Source organism: Ahaetulla prasina, chromosome 10, assembly GCF_028640845.1.
Source record: "Ahaetulla prasina isolate Xishuangbanna chromosome 10, ASM2864084v1, whole genome shotgun sequence".
NCBI lineage: Eukaryota > Metazoa > Chordata > Lepidosauria > Squamata > Colubridae > Ahaetulla > Ahaetulla prasina.
The window spans coordinates 1,579,635-1,603,296 of NC_080548.1; the positions used below are offsets into that span (position 1 = coordinate 1,579,635).

Here is a 23,662-nt window from a genome sequence, read left to right on the forward strand (position 1 = left end):
AGTAAGATCCTCAAACTGGTATCCTAAAGCAGAATCTAAAGCAGTTAGTCCAGAATGCGGCTGCGCGGGTGATAGAGGGAGCCCCTCGTGGCTCCCATGTGACACCTCTCCTGCGCAGACTGCACTGGCTACCTGTGGCCTTTCGGGTGCGCTTCAAGGTTTTGGTAACTATCTTCAAAGCGCTCCATGGCATAGGGCCGGGCTATCTACGGGACCGTCTGCTGCCACCGATTGCCTCCCACCGACCCGTGCGCTCTCACAGGGAGGGACTCCTTAGGGTGCCGTCAGCCAGGCAGTGCCGACTGGCGACACCCAGAGGGAGAGCCTTTTCTGTGGGGGCTCCCACCCTCTGGAACGAACTTCCCCCAGGTCTTCGTCAACTTTCCGACCTTCGAACCTTTCGCCGCGAGCTTAAGACACATCTATTTATTTGCGCAGGACTGGACTAGAATTTTAAATTTTAATTTGGTTTTAATAGGGTTTTATTATTTTTATTGCAATTTTTAATATTCGGCCTTATTTAATAAGTTTTTTAAATTGGTGTTTTATTTTGTATTCATATGTATGTTTTTATTAGGCTGTAAACCGCCCTGAGTCCCTCGGGAGATAGGGCGGTATACAAATGTGATTAAATAAATAAATAAATAAATAAATAAATAGAATCCAGACCAGACTTTCTTGGTCTTTTTTTCAGTTCTGTGACTGTAACTTTTTTTTTTTTTTTTTTTTTTTTTGTTTACATTTATACCCCGCCCTTCTCCGAAGACTCAGGGCGGCTTACAATGTATAGGGCAATAGTCTCATTCTATTTGTATATATTTTACAAAGTCAACTTATTGCCCCCCCAACAATCTGGGTCCTCATTTTACCTACCTTATAAAGGATGGAAGGCTGAGTCAACCTTGGGCCGGGCTCGAACCTGCAGTAATTGCAGGCTTTGTGTTCTTAATAACAGGCCTTACCAGGCAGAGCTAAACCGGCCCCCTAAACTTTACTAAGACTAAACCTGAATCTGAGCCCCCTTCAGTTTTATGTTCCTGACATCCAATAATTATTTTTTCATTTGAGAGATTTTAGTTTTTAAGTGAACACTGCATAGTTTATGATCTGCATTTCTCCGCTTTGATCATGCTTTCAGCAGATCAGCTCTCGTGTCCCAAGGTGAAGAGAAATTAAGAATAACTGCAAATGCTCTGCCTTGTGAGAGGTGGTGGAGACCCCTGGTGAATCACTTTGGTAGCCCCCACCCCCACCCTTGGTACAATATTCTCACCTTTAATACCCCTCCGGGAGTTTGGCTTTACAAATAAGGCCCAGATCTCATCAGGGAAGCAGCACATTGTCATTCTAAATGGATTGAAGTGTGGTCCTCGACTTACAACAGTTTGTTTAGTGACTGTTCAAAATTAAACAGCCTGGAAAAAATGACAAATGACTGGCTTTCACACTTTTTAGCGTTGCAGCATCCCCCTCGTCACGTGATCAGAATTTGGACGCCTGGCACGGATTTATGACAGTTGCAGTCAGGATCTCCATCGTCAACCTGGCGCCTTTCTGGGTTCCTGCCATCAAAGAGGAAAGGAGGGTGGAGGCATTTGGGGCAACGCACACCTGTGTACCAAATGGTGGGAATCGGGGAGATGGTGGTGAGAAATGGGGAAAGTGACAACAGAAGAAGACCAGATCACCAAGCCAGCTTATACCAGGATCTTCAAGGCCGATTGTCCTGAGAATGGAATGTTACCAGTTTCAGACCTCAGAGTTTATTTATTTATTAATTTAATTAATATACCGCCCTTCTCCCGAAGGACTCAGGGTGGTTTCTCAGAACATAACACCAGTACCTGATTGGCTGGCTGGGGGGGATTGGTCATGGGGGGGAGGGATTGGGGGTTGGAAAGAATAGCTTTGTATTTTGCGTGGGAACACCAGATTCCGCCTCGCTTTGCTGCAACCAACTTCTTTCAGTAAAAGTTCCTCTGCCTCAATCAAATGGGGGTCACGAGTCCTATTTTCCGGAGAGAGCAGACTGGGGCAGGCCTGACAGTCCTGGGGTCATGTGATCTTCTTTTGCAACCGTCTGACAAGAAAAGTCAGATTTGCTTAACAGCCATGTTACTAACCTAACAATCGCAGTCATCCACTTGACAAGAAAGGTCATAAAATAGGGCAAAACTCGCTTAACAACAGAAATTTTGGCCTCAGTTGTGGTCGTAAATTGAGGAGTATCTATATTTACAGAGAAAGCTATCCGGTATGATATACTGTATTCATTGAGCCTCCTGGGCAATTTAAAATAATTTAATAATTTAAGATAATTTAAACTGCAGTAATTATACTGCAGTTTCCTTAAGTAAAAAAATAGTCACGCTATTCAAGGCTGCCCCTCCAATCTTCTCAGGAGGAACGGGAAGTAAACATGGCCCTGAGGCAGCATCGCGGAGAGAGACGAGACGACCTGTTTGAAGTGTGGAAACGCCACGTTCAGAGCCCCGTGCACAACACGTGTCTGCTTGCCAGCTCCTCTGCCCAGGCCCTGCATGTTGAGTCTGTGCTAAAGGACTGACGCTGCATGAATTCTTCCCAGCCCCCAGCCCCCAGCCCCCCACCCCCGTCTATCATCACTGCAGAAAGTACACAGGCTTGCCTGGAGGGACGTTTTCAAGAACGGAGCTGAAGGAAATGATGACTAAAATAAAGCGACTGGCAGAAAATGAACAAGTCCTAAACTTGGCAACAGTCTTTCGTTTTGCTTCAAAATTCTTTTTGAAAAGAACCCAAATGCGGAATTGCTGACTTTGCAAAAAATTTGCAAGATATTACGAAGAATCAAAGGAAACTAAGGAAACATCACCTTTGGAGGAAAGGCCCTGGGAAATTAAAAACTGCGTAGCCCAATTCCTAGACTAGTCCAATCGGTGACAACTAAAAGAGCTGCCCTTCCAAAAGCAGCAGAGCTTTATCCAGCTGGGAGCACTTCACTTGGCACCAAAAGACTGCAGGGCCCATTCAAGGCACCTGCAGACAAACACGATTATACTAATGAAGGAGAATATTTGAAATTCAGAACTGAAATGAGGGGTCCTTGGTGCTTTCTGAGCTTGGTGATTTTCTTGCAGAGATTTCATTATCAGACTAGGTAACATCATCAGTTCTAATAAAGAGTGGGTTTGCTCTCCATTTATATTCTAGTGGCTTGCCCTGTCACTATGGTCTTGGAAGTTCTTTGATTGGGCGTTTACTGTTAGCTTGTTTGTCAGTTCCTTGATTGGGGTATCGTTTACTTCTTGAATGATTGATTGATTGTTAGTCTGATGTGAAGCTTAATATTAATCTATGCTCACTTGAGTGTTGATTGCTGGGGGGGGGTGTTTCGGTCTTTTTAGCAGAAAAACAGAGTTGGAAGGGGTCTTTAAGTCTTCTAGTCCAAACTTCTGAACAAGCAGGAGACCCTAATACCATTGCAAACAAATGGCTGTCCTGTCTTTTCTTAAAAACTTCCAGAGATGGAGCAGTCACAACTTCTGAAGGCAAACTTTTCCACTGGTTAATTGTTCTCACAGTTAGGAAATTTCCTCCTTAATTCTAGGTTGCTTCTCTCCTTGATTAGTTTCCATCTGTTGCTTCTTGTCCTGCCTTGAGATGCTTTGGAAAATAGGTTGGCCTCGTCTTCTTTATGGCAGCTCCACAAATATTGGAAGACTGCTACCGTGTGTCCCCTTCTTTTCACTAGATTAGGCATACCCAATTCCTGCAACCGTTCATCATGTTTTAGCCTCCAGCCCCTTAATCATCTTTGCTGCTCTTCTCTGTACTCTTTCTAGAGTTTCATTTTCTTTAATATTGTGGCTACCAGAACTGGATGCAATATTCTAAGTGCAATATTCTAAATACCAAGGCATTATAAATCAGTACTAACACTTAACACGATCTTGATTCTATCCCTCTGCTGATGCAGCCTAGGATTGTATTGGCTTTTTTAGCGGCAGCTGCACACTGCTGGCTCCTATTTAAATGATTGTCCACCAAGACTCCAAGATTGCTCTCACAGTTACTACTCTGAAGCCAGATACGACTAAGTTTTCCCTTTTTGTTCCCTTTTTGGCTTGCTGAATGTCTATTGAGAGAAAAACCCCACTCCTTACTACCACTGATGTTACTTCGTTGGATAACGAAATGCCTGTAAACAAAAAACAATCCAGCTCAGACAGCATCAAGAACCCCTCTAACATAATTATTTATTTAAGATAAAATTCAATGCATTTCTGAGAACTAAGTCTGTGCCCTCCCCCCAAGTCAGACTACAGCTTTCTGGCAAGTGAAACGTTAGTTGCTCCACTGGCATCTAAACCATGTAATCCAGCCTCCCCTCTCCAAAGCATGAATACCAAATACCTTCTATCGAGAGAGTTCAAAAGTAAGGTTATTCATTCCTCAACAAAAATGATATTTTTCTGCAGAAAAAAAAAAAACTGCAGATGTTAAGTGCCATAACTCTGTTCTCTACATATTTCATGGCTCTCAAGCTCCAGTGTCCTGTAACATGACTAACACATGATTAGATTCAGAATTATGGCTAGCACTGCACAGCAAACATAGGCAGCTTTTCTTCTAAGATTGGTATTTTCTGGCTTCTGCTTGTATCTCCTTAAAAATTACATAGTAGGCCCAACCCAAAGTAGTAGTAATTTGGGCATAGTAGTCCCAAATTCTGAGGATTAAATAAGCAACAAACATTACTCAATAGAATCCCACTGGTCAGACCTCCGGCTGACATCACAATGGGAATGGACTGGAAAATAGCGGGCTCTGATGAGCTGCACGAAATCCAGCCGGACGAACTGCTGCCGGGAGGCTTTCGAGCCATAGCTGCCTTGCAGGGAGAGTGAAGAAAGGAGAGGCGTTTCGTGGATCGCGAGGAATTGGCAATTTCCTCACTGAAACAGAAACAGCTCTTCCAAAGTGGCAGCGGGGGTGGCGGCCATTTTATGGTGACCGTCTTGAAGCTGGGACAACTGGAACGAAGAATTGTGCAGGAGTGGCGATTGGATGGAGTGCCAGAAATGGGGAAGATAAATGCCAACTTATATTTAAAAAGTGAAAATTGAAGTTTTAAAAGCTTTCCTGAGCTTGAATAGCGGCTATCGGGCTCTTGGGGAGGGTGGGAAACACACACACGAGAAGGCGTAGATAGTGATATAAAGAAGCTAAGAGAAAGTTTTGGATATAGAAAATTGGGAAAAGCAAAGACTGTTAAAAGGAAATTATGATTTTTGGAAGAAAATAATGATTTATAAGAGAACTTTGAAAAAATTATTGGACATTTTGACAAATAAATGGATAAAAGAGTCTGTTTTGTAAGGGAGTAAAAACGGAAAATGCCATCTGCTGGAGGAAAGAAAAAGCTTTGTAATATTCTATTCAAATAGAAGAGATAGCAGCTGGAAATTTCAACCTTGGCCATATAGAATTGGATACTGTGTGAAAAATTGAGGAGTGACTGTGTTTTACATCTGGGTGGTGATTTTACTTTCCTTCTCTGCTGGATTTGACTGTTGCTTTATTGGGATAATAATTAACAATTGAGAAGAACACTTTCAACTGTAAAGAATAAAGGAATAATTGAAGCAAAGAAGAAGAAAAGGAGAAATAAGAAAATTATATAGACTTAAAATTTTGACTAAGGGTATAGATATATAATCGGGGAACGTATTAGTAATCTTTTAAATTGTCATAAAATGGAGTTGCAGATGTATGAAGAGTTATTTTTGATGCTCAAAAGCGAGTGTGAATCTCTAATAGGCAAAAAAGAAATGGAAAATCCATTTAAATATATAGAAAAAGAAAATGAAGAGAAGCTGGAAGAGGGAAATTTGAATGAGAAACAAGGAACTAATAATGGTGAAGAGAAAATATTAAAAAATAGAAATCAGATTGAGACCATTATAGAAATAGTTGAGAATGCAAAAAGAGGAGAGAGGAAAGGAGGAAAATGCCTCCTAAAAAAGAAATGGGCAAAAGGAAAGAAGGGGAAAATTTGGAAGAGAGAAGGGAAATCTTTGGGGAGGGAGGTTCAAACAATATAACAAAAAAAGATAAATGGAAGCCAGAAAATGAAATGTAACATGTATAAAAAAATAAAAAAGAGACTTGAGAAGTTAGAGTGAGATAAAGGGTCATGCAAAAAAATTATTAGAAAAGAGGATGCTAAAAAGATTTAGAGATGATGGTTAAAGATGAAGAATGATGGGGTAAAAATAGGCAAATATAAATGATGTAGATTAATAAATGGTAAGGGGAAAGAAGACAATATAATAATAATAGTATTTTTGATAGTATTTTAAATTAGAATGGAATTTTAATTGTCATAGTTGTGGTAAAAGAGAAGAATTTTAGGATATCCTGGGATATTAGCTAGATGAAAGCATTGAAAATGAAATGATAAAGAGATATGTAAGAATAATATGGTAGCAGTAGAAAAAATAAGATATGGTGGAAAAGGATTATAAGTGAGTATATGATAAAGATGAATGAATAGTTTGTCTACATTAAATTTTAATAGATAGAAATGATGATAATAAGTAATTTGACAATATTAATTTTGATATCAATGCAAAAAATGTTAATTGTAAAGAGAAAAACAAGGCTGAAATCATGAAAGTGACTATGCAAAAAAGAAGGAATAGGACATGTTTGTGACAAACCACAGCAGATGGAAACATGAAAATAAGTAATATAAGAATATTATTAATTTTGATAACAATGTATTAAGATGACTATTTTATTGCTCATGTTTGGGCAGGGAATTAGAGTTATTTCCAGAAATGAAGGAAGAATGTTAAACTGAAGTGATTGTAATAGAGAAGAAGCATAAGGCATAAAGTGATGTTATTTAAAAATAAAATTGAACAGGATACAAAATGATGGAAAGAAAATAACATGGCAAAAGTTGAAATAAGTAGAGATAGAGAAAAATGATAAATTGGTGATAAAGGATGCATAAGAGAGATAAATATTGGGAAAAATGGGAAGATTAAGATATATTATAATGATGATTTTGATTATATATAAGATGTATGAGATGTGACCTGGTCAGCACTCTGTTCATAAAATATGTATGATGAAAAGAAAAATTTTCAATAAAACATTGTCTTAAAAAAAAGAAGAATCCATTTAAGCTGGAAATATGAATTATATTTGGGATAGTTTTTTAAATTAGAATGGAATTTTAATTGTCATAGTTGTGGTAAAAGAGAAGAATTTTAGGATATCCTGGGATATTAGCTAGATGAAAGCATTGAAAATGAAATGATAAAGAGATATGTAAGAATAATATGGTAGCAGTAGAAAAAATAAGATATGGTGGAAAAGGATTATAAGTGAGTATATGATAAAGATGAATGAATAGTTTGTCTACATTAAATTTTAATAGATAGAAATGATGATAATAAGTAATTTGACAATATTAATTTTGATATCAATGCAAAAAATGTTAATTGTAAAGAGAAAAACAAGGCTGAAATCATGAAAGTGACTATGCAAAAAAGAAGGAATAGGACATGTTTGTGACAAACCACAGCAGATGGAAACATGAAAATAAGTAATATAAGAATATTATTAATTTTGATAACAATGTATTAAGATGACTATTTTATTGCTCATGTTTGGGCAGGGAATTAGAGTTATTTCCAGAAATGAAGGAAGAATGTTAAACTGAAGTGATTGTAATAGAGAAGAAGCATAAGGCATAAAGTGATGTTATTTAAAAATAAAATTGAACAGGATACAAAATGATGGAAAGAAAATAACATGGCAAAAGTTGAAATAAGTAGAGATAGAGAAAAATGATAAATTGGTGATAAAGGATGCATAAGAGAGATAAATATTGGGAAAAATGGGAAGATTAAGATATATTATAATGATGATTTTGATTATATATAAGATGTATGAGATGTGACCTGGTCAGCACTCTGTTCATAAAATATGTATGATGAAAAGAAAAATTTTCAATAAAACATTGTCTTAAAAAAAAGAAGAATCCATTTAAGCTGGAAATATGAATTATATTTGGGACACTGTTTAAGGAAGAAAGGTATATTATAGAAGAATTTCTGATGAATACTGGAAGATGGAATATCGTTTTGGTCTTGATCGATGAAGATTGGATATTAAAAACTATAAGATTCTGAAGACTTCAGGAGTGGAATGGATTGATATATATTTGGTGTTAATTGATGAAGATTGGATATTAAAAACTATGTATTTTATTGATGAACTGGAAATACTAATTTAATTGGAAGATTCTGAAGATTTTAGGAGTGGAATGGACTGATATATAATGGACTGGAAGAAGAATGTACTTTTTTGTTTCTGGAAGGGGAGTTAAGGTCTTAGAGAGAGGAGTGACTATGGATTTGACTTATGTTGTATTTTAATTTATGATTGTTAATTTTATACCCTGTACTTTGTTCTGGGAAGTCTCGGGGGGGGGAGGGGGGAGGGAGGGGAAGGGAGGGGGGGAGGGGGGAGATGAAGGATCAATGTAAAGGAATGATTGAAGATATGTAATTAAGAAATAGAAATAATTTGAAATGAAAGCGGGGCTGCTCAGCTGCCATTTCAGAAGGGAATGGAAAGGGAGAGGAGAGAGTGAAGGAAGAAAGTAGGTAGGAAAGAGAGAGGTAGAAAAGGGGGAAAGGAGAGAAAGAAGAAAGGGGAAAGAGAGAGGGTTAGAAAGGGTGGAAGAGAAGAGTAGGGAAGGAGGAGAGGATGTAGAAAGCGAAGGAGAGGAAGGATGAAGAAAGTAGGAGAAAGTAGAGAAGGGAGGAGGAAAGGTTTGTTAAGGAAGGAAGTGGTAGCTGGGCAGGTCCGAATAAGTAACAAATGAAAGTTAATGACTAATGTTGAATAAGAGGCTGTATATTGAATAGGTTGTTGGAAAATGGAAATAAAACTTTTTATAAAAAAAAAGAAGAAGAAGAAGAAGAAGAATCCCATTGGTCAGAAGATACTTTGAAAAGGGTTGTGTGACTCATTGTCTTCTTTGCCATTTTCTCAGACTATGAAACTGGATCATGAACTACACCAGGATCTCTCGATGGGGGAGGGGGAACTGGCGAACACCTTGATCATCATTTAGAATCTCTCTTTTCCTGCTATGTTTTCTGCTAACAGAAAAAGCAGGAAAGGGTCCATTGGTTCAGTCCAAATCGAAAAAGGAAGAAACCAAAAATGGACATTTTTTTAATTTGCTTCTGGTGGAGGGGAGGAGGTGGGTCAGCCCTTTACCATAACAGCTTTGTATGTTTACCTTTTCCATCGGTGTCTCCAAAAACTGCAGAATGGAGGGACTCAACCAACCAATGTTGCAGAAATTTTGCACAGCCCAACCATAGTGCAGTTGCACCACCAGTGATAAAATGAGTGGCCGATAAATTTAATAAATAAATAAAAATGCCATCCTTTTAAGGATGGTCTTTTGGTTTATGAGGGAAAATCATAAAAGCATCTCACTCTCTTTGAGTTTGCCTCGATTCCCTTCCTTCCTTCAGCCTTCTTGCTGGGCTGCTCTAGGCCTCCCACCAGATCTCCTTCCCATTCCAGAAATGATGGGCAGACCCTTAGAAATAACTCTCCCCCCCCCCAGCCACCTCGCCCGATGTCAGAGCTTCCTGCTGAACTTCAGATAACAAGCAGGCAGCCTTTCAATAATGCATTTTCCTCTTAGCTGCTTTTGCTATCGAACCAGTTCCTCTGAAAAGAAAGCTCAAACAACAAAGTTTCTCAAACATGAAACTCCTGAACTGAGAACAAAAATAATGCTGGAGAGAGCCAATAAATCAATGCAGGCATTTCACAGGCCTTTGTTGTCCCTCTGCTGTGGGTTGGCTTGAGCTCCTCGGGGATGTCTTAGAGACCCGAAGGGAATGGCTACCCCATTCCTCCCTCGATCAGCAAGAGAAGCTGCTGGCCTACGAACCCCATTATTATAAAACAAAGATTGCAGTTATCTGAATTAACATTTGATTGAATGGAAACGACTTGTGTGCATCTGCTTCAGAGAGGGTCTGGAAGTTAAAGCAAGCCTGAATAGAGTTTGGGGTCTTCCCACAGCCTTGCTGTAACCTAAATCCTTATAGTGATGCACTCTATAGGCTCTTGGCCATGTACAATATCCTCAGATAGAAAGCATCCAGAGTATAGAATAAAATATTCACCTTTAACATCAGCAATTAGTAAAAAATAAAACAAACCAACCATTTTTTAAAAGCAACCTGAGCAGCATTCAATCTATTCTACTATTGAGAGTTATCACCACATGTAATGCAAAAAAAGGCTCACAGGAGACCTTCACCAGGTTTTCAAAGGGAACCAACTCATGGGTGTGCCTAGCTTCTAAGGAAAGCCTGTTTCACACCATGGGCACAGTGGCAGAAAGCACCAACTCTGGATTCCGTCCCCCAATGTCATGGGAGGGAGTAAAACCAGTGGTTTTCCACAGACACACAGGTATGATAGATTGATGAAGGTAAGTCCTCTCAACACCAACCCGTATCAGACTTCAGGGGTTACAATCACATTTCAAATCAGCAGCCATCACAAGGCCCAAAACAAGGCTATCCAGCCATCCTGGGTAGACCAGCATTGCATTTGAGGTCCCTATTGCCAATCCTTACCCTGCCGTAGCAATAATGTCATCAAATGATTGTGTCCTTATTTGCTTGGGAGAGGGCAAGTTAAGATGGATTTCTTGACTGCACGAGAGGACCAGGCTGAGCCGGAGGGAGGGAGGAGTCAAATGCATCATCAGTCTTCAGTCCCTTCATGCCCACAAGATACCTTAATCCAGGTCACCTTGAATTCCTTTGACTCTTACCTACCACAAATTTGCTTTGACCATTAGTAGTTCAGATTCTTTTTGCAAGGGTGGTGAACTATGGCCCTTTTATGACTTGTGGACTTCAACATCCAGAATTCCTGAGCCAGCCAGAGGAAGCATGGAATGAACTTGTACTGGTTTTGGATCTAACCCTGATTCCCAATTTATTGTGCCTGGCATTGTCTTTGCTTCCCATATGCCTGCTAATGGCATCAATGAGTAGGAAAACAATCCATCAATCCCTCTTCAAATGACCGGGGATGAGGCAGTTTGGACAGATGTCTGGAACCAGAGTTTTAGCTAGCTGTCAAAATGCTGTGGAAAGGTGGCTGCCTGAAAAACAGCTGGCAGGTCCTGGAGGGTAGTGGAGTTAGCATGAGAGATGGCATGAGCACTTGGCCCACCCCAACCGATCAATGGTCTTTCAAACTCGTGCCATCACTCTGTTGAACACTTAATTCCCACAGTTCTATCTTATGTCTAAGTATGTTGTGCCTGCAGTATGGCTTTTATCCTTCTCATTTGTTCCAATACCTTCTCTATTGGTATCATTATCATTATCATTATTATTATTATTATTATTATTATTATTATTATTATTATTATTATTATTATTATTATTATTATTATTATTATTATTATTATTACTTTGCTGTTTTGCATGTACATGCACCAGAGACAAATTCCTCATGTGTCCAATTGTTCTTGGCCAATAAAGAATTCTATCCTATCCTATCCTATCCTATCCTATCCTATCCTATCCTATCCTATCTCTATATACACTACACTACTTTATTCTATTCTTATTCTCTATGTACGTGAATGCGAGTCTCCAATTAATTTTTTTAAAATCAGCTAAACAGACGATGTTTATAAAACATTAAACCCCATGCCTTATTTACTAAAATCAAAAGCTGAGATTTTTTTTCCTTTCTTTTATTGTGACCTTCAAGATCCAACATTTGCTTGCAAGCTAGAAAAGGAAGATAAGAAAAGAAATGTGCTCACATCTGCTGGTGATGTCAATATTCTGACAAAAGAGGAAGAAATGGATGCCCGGGACAACCTGCCGGTGCTCTGAGCATCCTCTTGCCTAGTGCTGGGCTGGACAGCAGCTGCAATCCTGCACTTTTGGAGGGTGCCTGGTTGAAGAAGATGGCTTTAAAAGCGCCAAGAAAAAAGAAAGGAGGGGCTGACTGGCTTAAAATAAAACAGAACTGCTGAGGATGACATTTCTTATGGCTGGGAAGTTCAACATGTAGAAAAGTACCAAAAGGGCGTTTTTTAAAAAATGGAAAAGGGGTTTTCAAAATCCACTTGAGCCTTTTAGAATTTGTCCTGGAAGCCTGTCTGCTGGCCATTTAGTGAATGACAATAAATTGCAAGTACTAATTTTACCACCATAATGGTGCTCATTCTCACTGCTGCAAATGGGCCCAATAAGAGTGTTGAAATCTGAATTCTGAATGGGTCTCTCTGGGGTGCATAATTGAAATGGCTCTCTAGCATGAATAGAGCACAGAGGAAGGACACCTCCTTTTGTAAAAATAAATGGCTGGCAGATGACACGTTGAAAAATTATTCATCCTGTTGAGCACAATCCTATTGTGTTAATTAGTGGCCTTGTGACGAAGTAACTTTCGAATGGGGCCTGATATATTCAGATGGGTGCACTCACAACTTGAGACAGTAGGTGGGATTTAAATCATTTAACTGGGTGAAAGAACCCGGTGCCCACACCTGCAGCAATCTCGAGAGAGGAAGTTTTCAAGAGACAAAATCGGAAGACTTGCAGGAGGACTGGACTGCTATTTGAAGCCTCTGATTTATCTACAAAGGAAAAAATATTGTTTGTTGCTGGGCATCAGCTTTGTATCCGAGTCTGCCACTTTGATAGAATAATGCTTTAAAAAAAGAAAGTGTGGCAAGATCAGCAGGAAAGGCACATCGGGGCCAAGGGAAGAGTTATTTATATCTTTTTTATATATATAATTTCAATTCCAATCAAACAAGGCTGTGGGCGACTTACAAGAGTTAAAACCACTTATATGAATCATATAAAATTATCATAAAGATCACCTGACCTGACTGGGGGATAAAAACCACACCATTTTAGTCATTTTTTATATTTATTTATTTATTTATTTATTTATTATAGAATAGAATAGAATAGAATAGAATAGAATAGAATAGAATAGAATAGAATAGAATTTTTTATTTGCCAAGTGTGATTGGACACACAAGGAATTTGTCTTGGTGCATACGCTCTCAGTGTACATAAAAGAAAAGATAATTCCTTGTGTGTCCAATCACACTTGGCCAATAAAATTCTATTCTATTCTATTCTATCAAGGTACAACATTTACAACACAATTGATGGTCAATATATCAATATAAATCATAAGGATTGCCAGCAACAAGTTATAGTCATACAGTCATAAATGGAAAGAGATTGGTGATGGGAACTATGAGAAGATTAATAGTAGTGCAGATTCAGTAAATAGTTTGACAGTGTTGATGGAATTATTTGTTTAGCAGAGTAATGGCCTTCGGGAAAAAACTGTTCTTGTGTCTAGTTGTTCTGGTGTGCAGTGCTCTATAGCGTCGTTTTGAGGGTAGGAGTTGAAACAGTTTATGTCCAGGATGCGAGGGGTCTGTAAATATTTTCACGGCCCTCTTCTTGATTCGTGCAGTATACAGGTCCTCAATGGAAGGCAGGTTGGTAGCAATTATTTTTTCTGCAGTTCTAATTATCCTCTGAAGTCTGTGTTTTTCTTGTTGGGTTGCAGAACCGAACCAGACAGTTATAGAGGTGCAAATGACAGACTCAATAATTCCTCTATAGAACTGAATCAGCAGCTCCTTGGGCAGTTTGAGCTTACTGAGTTGGTGCAGAAAGAACATTCTTTGTTGTCCTTTTTTAATGATGTTTTTGATGTTAGCTGTCCATTTTAGATCTTGCGATATGATAGAACCTAGAAATTTGAAGGTTTCTACTGTTGATACTGTGTTGTCAAGTATTGTGAGAGGTGGAAGTATGGAAGGGTTTCTCCTAAAGTCTACCACCATTTCTACGGTTTTGAGTGTGTTCAGTTCCAGATTGTTTTGGTTGCACCACAAGGCTAGTCGTTCGACCTCTTGTCTATATGCGGATTCGTCATTGTCTCGAATGAGACCAATCACTGTTGTGTCATCTGCGAACTTCAGTAGCTTAACAGATGGATCATTGGAGATGCAGTCATTGGTATACAGAGAGAAGTGGGGAGAGCACACAGCCTTGGGGGCCCCCTGTGCTAATTGTACAGGTATTTGATGTGATCTTGCTTAGCTTCACCTGCTGCTTCCTGTTTGTTAGGAAGCTTGTGATCCACTTACAAGTCTGTTCCGGTACCTGTAGCTGGTTTAGCTTAGTTAGAAGAATGTCTGGAATGATGGTATTGAATGCTGAACTAAAGTCTACAAAAAGGACCCTTGCATAGGTCTTTGGAGACTCAAGATGTTGTAGGATGTAGTGCAGAGCCATATTAACAGCATCATCTGTTGATCTATTTGCTCGGTATGCAAATTGCAAGGGTCTAACAGCAGATCCATGATGGTTTTCAGGTAGGAAAGCACTAGCCTTTCAAAGGTTTTCATGACTACAGATGTTAAAGCAACTGGTCTGTAGTCATTCAGTTCCTTGATGGTGGGCTTCTTCGGCACTGGGATGATGGTAGAGCGTTTGAAGTGAGAAGGAACATAACACATCTCTAGTGATTTATTGAAAATATGGGTGAAGATGGGGGCCAATTGGCCAGCACAGACTTTTAAGCAAGAAGGAGTTATCTTGTCTGGGCCTGGAGCTTTTCCTGGCTTTTGTCTGTGAAATAGGTCCTGCACTTCCTTTTCTGTGATCACTAGGGGTTGTGAACCCAATGAAATGGGGTCAGTTGTAGGAGGCTTGGCTGTTGTTGGTGTGTCTGAGATGGGGGTTGTGGAGATAGGTGGCTGTAGTTTCCTTTCAAACCTGCAGTAAAACTCATTCAGGTCATCTGCCAGTTGTTGATTACCTTCAGCCTGGGAAGGAGGTTTGCCATAGCCGGTGATATTTTTAAGAGTTTTCCACATGTTTGCTGGTTCATTTGCTGAAAACTGATTCTTTAGCTTTTCAGAGTAGCTTCTTTTTGCTGCTCTGATCTCCCTTGTTAGTGCATTTCTGGCCTGATTATACAGCATTTTATCACCTTTTCTGTAGGCCTCCTCTTTGGAATGTCGTAGCTGCTTAAGTTTAGGTGTGAACCAAGGTTTGTTTTTACTGTATATTCGCAAGTTCCTTGTAGGTACACATAGGTCTTCACAGAAGCTGACATATGATGTTACAGTATCTGTGAGTTCATCCAGGTCTGCAGAGGTATCTTTAAAAATATTCCAATCAGTGCAGTCAAAACATGCCTGTAGCTTTAATTTTGATTCCTCCATCCAGGTCTTCACTGATTTAATTATTGGTTTTGTGACTTTAAGTCTTTGCCTGTAAGCAGGTACAAGGTGAATCATGCAATGATCAGAGTGTCCTACAGCTGCACGTGGTAAAGACCGATAAGCATCTTTTAGTGTTGTGTAGCAATGGTCTAGAGTATTCTTGCCTCTGGTGGGACAATTGACATGCTGAAAGTATTTTGGTAGCTCTTTTCTTAAGTTTGCCTTGTTTAGATCTCCCAAAACAATGGCATAAATAATTTATTTATTTATAATTGAATTTGTATACCGCCCTTCTCCCGAAGGACTCAGGGCGGTTAACAGCCAGTTTAAAAACACAATATAATACAAGTTAAAAACAATATAAAATTAATATAATTTATGGCCAAAATACTAAAAACTAACAATACCAATAAAACTAAAACCCCATTAAAACCCCTATATTTTTAGACTAGCCCTGCTCAATGGAATAAAAAAGTCTTCAGCTCGCGGCGGAAGGTCCAGAGGTCGGGGAGTTGACGAAGCCCCGGAGGCAACTCGTTCCAGAGGGCAGGAGCCCCCACAGAGAAGGTCCTCCCCCTGGGGGCTGCCAGTCGACATTGTTTAACTGACGGTACCCCGAGGAGGCCCTCCCTGTGGGAGCGCACAGGTCGATGGGAGGCTGTTGGTGGCAGTAGGCGGTCCCATAAATAGCCCGGTCCTAAGCCATGGAGCGCTTTAAAGGTGGTAACTAACACCTTGAATTGCACTCGAAAGACCACCGGAAGCCAGACTGCGCAGGAGAGGTGTCACATGGGAGCCACGAGGTGCTCCCTCTATCACCCGCGCGGCCGCATTTTGGACCAGTTGGAGCTTCCGGGTGCTCTTCAAGGGGAGCCCCATGTAGAGAGCATTGCAGTAGTCCAGGAGGGATGTAACGAGGGCATGGGTGACTGTGCAAAGGGAAACCCTGTCTAGAAAGGGATGCAACTGGCGAATCAGGCGGACCTGATAAAAAGCCCCCCTGGCAATGGCCGTTAAATGATCTTCTAGAGACAGCCGTGCATCCAGGAGGACGCCTAAATTGCGAACCCTCTCTGTGTGGGCCAACGACTCACCCCCAACAGTCAGCAATGGAGTAAGCTGGCTGTACCGGGAAGCCGGCATCCACAGCCACTCGGTCTTGGTGGGGTTGAGCCAAAGCCTGTTTCTCCCCATCCAGACCCGTACGGCTTCCAGACACCGGGACATCACTTTGATGGCCTCGTTGGGGTGGTCTGGGGTGGAAATGTACAGCTGGGTGTCATCAGCGTACAGGTGACATCGCACCCCAAAACCACGGATGATCTCACCCAGCAGCTTCATATAGATGTTGAACAGAAGAGGCGAAAGGACCGACCTCTGTGGCACCCCACATAAGAGGCACCTCAGGGTCAACCTCTGCCCCCCTGCCAACACCGTCTGCGACGGGTCGGAGAAATGGGAGGAGAACCAGTGATAAACGGTGCCCCCTATTCCCAGCCCCCCGAGCCACTGCAGCAAGATACCATGGTCGATGGTATCGAAAGCCGCCGAGTGATCTAATAGGACTAGTTATAAAGACAGTTTCGATTCAATAGTGAGCTCATGTAACCTTCTGGCCCAGAACCTGCAGGACAATAAACTGGGGCTGCAGAGACCTCGGAGCGAATGTCCTCCAGAGGGCAGAGGTAGTGATGGGGGAAGGATGCTGCCTAGCTCCCAAATGATGACACTGCTCCACCAAATGTCCCCAAAGCACACCTAGCCTGAAGATCTCCCCAGTCAGAGAGAGACAACTGGAGACAGGCAGTCCAATAACTTATTTAGGTATGATAATAATACAACAAAGAGAAGTAAATGGGGATATGGCAGCGGCTTCATTACTGGATGTCCAGCTATGCAGCTGATGGGTCTCTGGAGCGCTGCTTCAGTTGGAACTTCTTGGGAACCACAGAACACACATCGCCGGCAGTCTTGCACAATGCGTTTAATAATTTGCATATCAGCACCACAATCACAACAAGGGGATCTGTCTCCACTGATAGAGGGCAGAGGCATTTCCTCCAATATTACACAGAATTCTATTCAATTTTCAATAAATAAGTAAAATTAAGTTAAATAAATTTATAGTTAAATAAATTCAATCCCATAAACAAACAAACAAACAAACAGGCCACTCTACCACACAGGATTTTTACTGGCACCAACCAGCACCCAGAAACCACCAGATAAATTTACGTAACAGAAGTGTTACACGAACATGCCTAGGAACTATCTCCTCTGGTCCCACCATTGTATTCTGGACCATCAGTAGCTTTTGAGAGGTCTTCAAGAGTAGCTCCCACATGATTTATGTGCGAGTTGATCAAAACATGGATGACCATGAATAGGGACTCCTGATTCAGGAAAAGGCATCCATTTGAGACAGTAGGTGGGATGTTTTCCGCTTAAATCATTTAACTCACTGAAAAGGGCTGGTGCACACCAGCAATGGCAAAAGACAGACTTTTCTGTGGACAAAATTGGAAGGCTTGCAGAAGGACTGAACTGTTGTCTGAAGCGTCTTATTTATCTACAGAGAAAAAATATGTCCTTTATCATTGGGCATCTGCCTGTATCTGAGCCTGCCACTTTGATAGAAAAAGCAGAAAAATCTGAACAAAAGCATCTCTGGTCACAGCTGCCACATGCTCCTTGAAGAGAATTTATGAGTCCTGCTATCTACACACACACACCAAAGATCTTTTGCCCTTGTTCCACCCAAGGAATTGCAACACTGTCAAGAGCTAAACCAGAGCCCATTTGGGGTTGGGAAATAACCACAAATCAAATCAAACAATAACCAATTGATAATCCATAGATCAAATCCCAGAATCAGATGCGCCATCAATTTCACATCCACTCAGGCTTGCTAGAGTTGAGCTCCAGCCTTCCCAGTTCAAAGCCCAGGCTTCCCAGCATGGAGGGCAACACCTGCTGGCCCCAAAGAACTTCCAGCTCTATTCTGATTGATTGATTGATTGATTGATCCTTGATCTGAATTGGGCACATTCTGATTGAGGGATTCTCTTACAAAACAAGGAGACTCCAAAACCAATGGAAAGCTGCCATTCCCCCACAAACTGCAGTCTTCTTTCAAGCAACCCCACCCCCACCCCGCTTCCCCTTAAAGTCCACTGATTTCCTCTTGACAGTTGAATCAGAGGTTGTCTAGTTTATTGAACAGGCTTCAGAGAAATAATTCAAAACATTGCATTCAACTTTGCTGGCAAAGGCTGACACCTTGCAAGAACTCTTGAGGGTATTTTCTGCTGTTCTGCAAGCTAAAGCTTTGGCTTTTCAGGCAGGCAGGCAGGGAGGGAGGGAGGGGAATCCTTTGCTCTACCATGAATTCCGCAGTGCCTCTTCTCATGAATCTGTGTGTGCACTGCAGCAATGAGATAATACAGGAATAGGAAAGACGCTGCCATGAAGAGATGGGAGATTTCAAACCCTGTCATGTATTCTTGCAGAAATACCTTCCTCTCGATTTACTAAACATCACTTTCAGAAAACGCTCCACCATTTCATTACGTCTACAAAGATAACGTCCTGGAAGTACAGAGGTCTGTTGTTGTTTTTATTTGTAAGTCATATGAATAGTGCAAGTCGATAATAAGTGCTCACCGATTATTCTTAGGAATACAATTTTGAGACTCAAATTCTGGTTCAGGACCCCAGCTTGCCTTCTTACACCCCCAGGTCAAATGCAAACTTTTTTTTCTCCATTTAATCCATGCATAAAACACGAAGATCACCCTTTGCTATTAAATTAGATTTACTTGATCAGATGGGAAAACTATCTGTTCATGTTGCAAACAAGGATTTCCCTTAGATTTATATTTTTACATGTTTCAAAGACAGCCCTGACATTTTAGATGTAAGCCAGAACTACGACCTGATGGTACGAATCTAATCAGCAATGTGAAAAATGCCATGTAAGAAAGAAACAATAAGTTAGCAGATCATCAGAGCGTCATCAAAACTGGGCAGGCAGGTAACCCAGAAAAGAAAATGCTTCCATGCTGTTGTAGTTTTGAGATTAGTGCCACACTGAATTGATGTAACTGTAAACAAAACCACAGTACTGTTGCTAGTAATTAATTATTATAATAATGAAGAAGGCACTGCAAGGAAAGGCAGCAAGTAACTGTATAATCTTGCGTATAGAAATGACCTTGAAAGAATCTCAAAACACAAGATACTGACCATAGAAAAATGGTCCCCAAAACCATCATGACTCCCAAACTCTCTTCCTTCTCTTCAGTGTGTCATGGGATCTCATGTATCGCTCCCTTCTACGTCCAAACTGGCCCTAAAAACGAGGATGACAAAATTTTGAACCTGAATTTAAACAAGCACCTGATTCTTTCTCATTCTTGGAATAGAAAGTGCATCAGTACACAATACTTCTTTGTGTTCTTCTAAACCACAGACTTAAACATGAGTAGACTACACATTTGGAGATATACAACTCTTTAAGCGAATAGATCTTTGAATGCAGGTGGTCTGGTTCTCACCAATTACTTATTTCTGGGATGCAACCACCACTTCTACTTCCTTTTCCAATATTCCAGACATTCAACTATTATTGGTCCCAATTATAGGTTTCCAACATCAGAATTTCTTTAGCCACTACATGTAATTAGGCAAAGAAAAGCAGGAAAGTTAAAAAGGGAAAACTTCTCCACAAAGGGCTGTTGGCAGCATTATATAGTCCAGTGAGTTGGCCCTGGAAGATGGAAGAAGCAATCTGTTTACTGTGCTGAGGGCAGAAGGCTGAAGTATTTTGCTTGGCAGGACCTGTGATCGAAAGCTTTGGCTTTGTCAAGTTGCAACACAAACCTCAGCCACTTCCTTGCAGCTGAACAGCTGGAAGAAGCTCTGCTTTACTGGACCAGCTGTCCAGGGGAAGCTTTTAGGAGAACAGGCAAGCGATGGGGAAACCAGTCCTGCCAGAGAGAGACTGTGGGGCTAACTTTGTAAGCCTCCTTTCTGGCTAAACTAAATGTGGAAAGATACTCACCAACAAATCTCCTCTCTCTCTCTCAGTAATAAGAAGACTGGAAGCACAATGGACAAATCATCCATGTCTAAGTAAGGTGTGCTGCTTTTATTTTAGTTATCATATGGCACATTCATAATGCATTTTGATTAAAAAACTGAAGAGATAAAATTGAAAACATTATAAACGTATGTCTAGATTATATTCAATTTTTTGCTTCATTTGTCAGTTAGGAAATCAGCACAGTCTCCCTTATAGGCTTCATTTTGACACTCTTTGTTGGATGGGTTTTTTTCAGGCCCACGAGCACAATTCGAGAATGGCACTTCCCCCAACTTACAGAGGGCATCTGTGCATCTACCGTGGCCAGTGTGGATTCAGTTGTGTTGTCGATATCACACAGCACTGGGCAAATCCAAGTGGTTTTCCCAAGAGCACAAGGCAAACTTTGACCTTCTGGGGGGCAATTTTCTATCCTATGTTGTTTCCACATATTGTGTATGTTGTACAACAGACATGCTGCTACCATTTGCAGGTGGGGTAGTGGTAGTTCTGGTTTCTAAAATTCAGATGGTGGAAATGGAACCCAGACATTTCACTGCGAGATGAAACCATGAGGGCTTCCTGTGGGAAGAAGTCCCCAGGACTGCTGCCACGAGCAGCTCTGAGTTTCAGCGCTTCTGATACTTGCAGGTAGCCCCCCCCCTTTCTCCTCATCCTCTGCTCTGCAGCAGGGCTGATTTCTTCTGGGGTCCAGACCAGCAAAGGAGTATCCCCTCCACACCTGCCCGCCACAGGTTTGTGGAGAATTGCAAGAAGTGTGCAGAAAAAGGCAGGTGACAGCAGTTCCAAGGTAAGAAGGTTTGAATCAGTTAATAGATCAGTAAACTTGAGTTCGTCAATTTGATTTGGTCAGAAGTAAAGCCTAATAGAAGGCAGTTTTCCACAAAAGAACAGGCAGTCCTTAACACAGCGGTTCTCAACCTGTGGGTCGGGACCCCATTGGGGGTCGAATGACGATTTGCCAGGGGTCACCTAAGACCATCGGAAATATGGGAAGTATACTTGCGAGTCTAAGAATCGCGCTCCAATGGTTGACTCCACAAGCCAGCTGCAGGCTCTTCAAATCGCTAGCCGAATTCAGCTTCAGGCGCGATGAATTAAAAAAGAGGAAAATCTTTGCTCTGATGTCTCCCCCTCAAGCCAGCTGCAATCACTCCCAATCGCTAGCCTAATCTGGCTTCAGGCGCGATAAACTTAATAGGGGAGGAGTCGCCACTTTAATGCCTCCGTCCTCAAGGCAATCGCAAGCAGTTCAGATCGTTAGCCAATACGGCTTCAGGTGCAATAAATTCAAAACGAACTTAATTTTACGGTTGGGGGTCGCCACATTGTGGGGAATTGTATTAAAGGGGTCGCCACATCATGGGGAATTGTATTAAAGGGGTCGCAGCACTATAAAGGTTGAGAACCACTGCCTTAACAGAACAGAACAGAACAGAACAGAACAGAACAGAACAGAATAGAATAGATTTTTTTATTGGCCAAGTGTGATCGGACACACAAGGAATTTGTCTTGGTGCATACGCTCTCTGAGTACATAAAAGAAAAGATACGTTTGCCAAGAATCATAAGGTGCAGCAGTTAGGGTACAAATATGCAATCAAATCAATTAGGAAACAGTCAATATAAATCATAAGGATACCAGCAACAAAGTTACAGTCATAGAGTCATAAGTGGAAGGAGATGTAACGATGAGAAGATTAATAGTACTGCAGCCTTAGTGAATAGTTTTACAGTGCTGAGGGAATTATTTGTTTAGCAGAGTGATGGCGTTCAGGAAAAAACTGTTCTTGTGTCTAGTTGTTCTGGTGTGCAGTGCTCTGTAGCATCGTTTGAGGGTAGGAGTTGAAACAGTTCATGTCCAGGATGTGAGGGGTCTGTAAATATTTTCACGGCCCTCTTTTTGACTCGTGCAGTATACAGGTCCTCAATCGATGTACAAGATGACTGCAAGGAATACAAATCCTTCCATTCCCCACCTTTCAATTAGAACCGAAGAAGCTTCTTGGACGAGAAGCGAAACCTCTTCAAGGAAAAAGAACAAAAGTCCACTTGCTTCTTGCAAAAGCAGCTTTGGGACAACCATGACCTGGATGCCTGAGAATCTCCATGGACGTTGATTTACAACAGTTCATTTAGTGACTGGTTTAAGTTACAACGGCACTGAAAAAAGAGACAGGTTTTTCACACTTAACAACCGTTTCAGCATCCCCAGGGTCATGTGATCAAAATTCAGATACTTGGCAACTGATTCATACTCATCCTGGTTGCAGTGTCCCAGGGTGATGTCATTGCCTTTGGCAATCTTCTGACAAGCAAAGTCAACGGAGAAGCAAGATTCAGTGAACAACCATGTTACCAATTTAACAAGTGCAGCACTTAATTGTCTCATTTAGGAACTGAAATGTTGGCCTCAACCGTGGTCATAAGTCAAGGAATGTCTGTGCCATAACAAGAGCTCATCCTCATATCCTTCTATTAGTATTCTACCATTTTTATGTATCATTTGTTCACAATATCCCCATTTCTGAAGTATGGCAGCTTAATGTTGGATTTAGCCATTTCAGGAGTATTTTCCCTCTTGTCTAGATACAACCTTTGCTGTGGATCTGGTGGATCCACTTCCTGACGGCATAGTCAGATCTACCCAGATTCTATGATGCACGTGAAGGACATCTGGAGAGAGTTTTCCCTTAGATTCATGGGCACAGTTGCCACTTCCTTCCTGTGCCTGGGAAAGCTTGAACTGAGATAACTGAAAGGGTCCGGAGACGGTGGGCTTAGGGAACCTGGTGGTCTCCTTCCTTCTAAGCCACACTCTGCAGCTTCTGTGTTGCATGCACAATGAAAGTCTCTTTTCTCCCCCAGCTCCACTCTTCTTCTCTGTTTTGCTGCTCATATATGCCCAATATGTTTGAGCAAGAAACAAAACTAAACTACAGATGATTTTTTTTAAAAAACTATCCCGAACATATGCAGCTTTGCATTTTAAATTCATTTAAATCACAGCATCACCATAGCAAGGAAAATAAAATGGAACAGCTGAACATAATGACTTGGGAATAAGTACCATTTTGTTATGGAAAAGAAAGAAATGTTGAGAGAAAGAGAGAGCATTTAAAATGATGTATATGCCCAACATGTCACCTGCTTGTAATTTTTTTTAATAAAAAATATATAAAGTAAGAAAGGAGGTAGCAAAACAAAACAAAACCCATCCC

At 41.0% G+C, this 23,662-nt stretch overlaps 1 long non-coding RNA gene across 2 annotated transcripts in view; it reads right to left on the bottom strand.

The window, feature by feature from the left end:
• LOC131204690 (uncharacterized) overlaps positions 1-23,662 on the bottom strand; it is a 111,519-nt gene that overhangs the window by 76,125 nt on the left and 11,732 nt on the right. For both annotated transcript variants that reach the window (XR_009156621.1, XR_009156622.1), the window contains exon 2: positions 19,583-19,688. This is a non-coding gene — a long non-coding RNA (uncharacterized LOC131204690). The remainder of the gene's footprint in view (positions 1-19,582; positions 19,689-23,662) is intronic.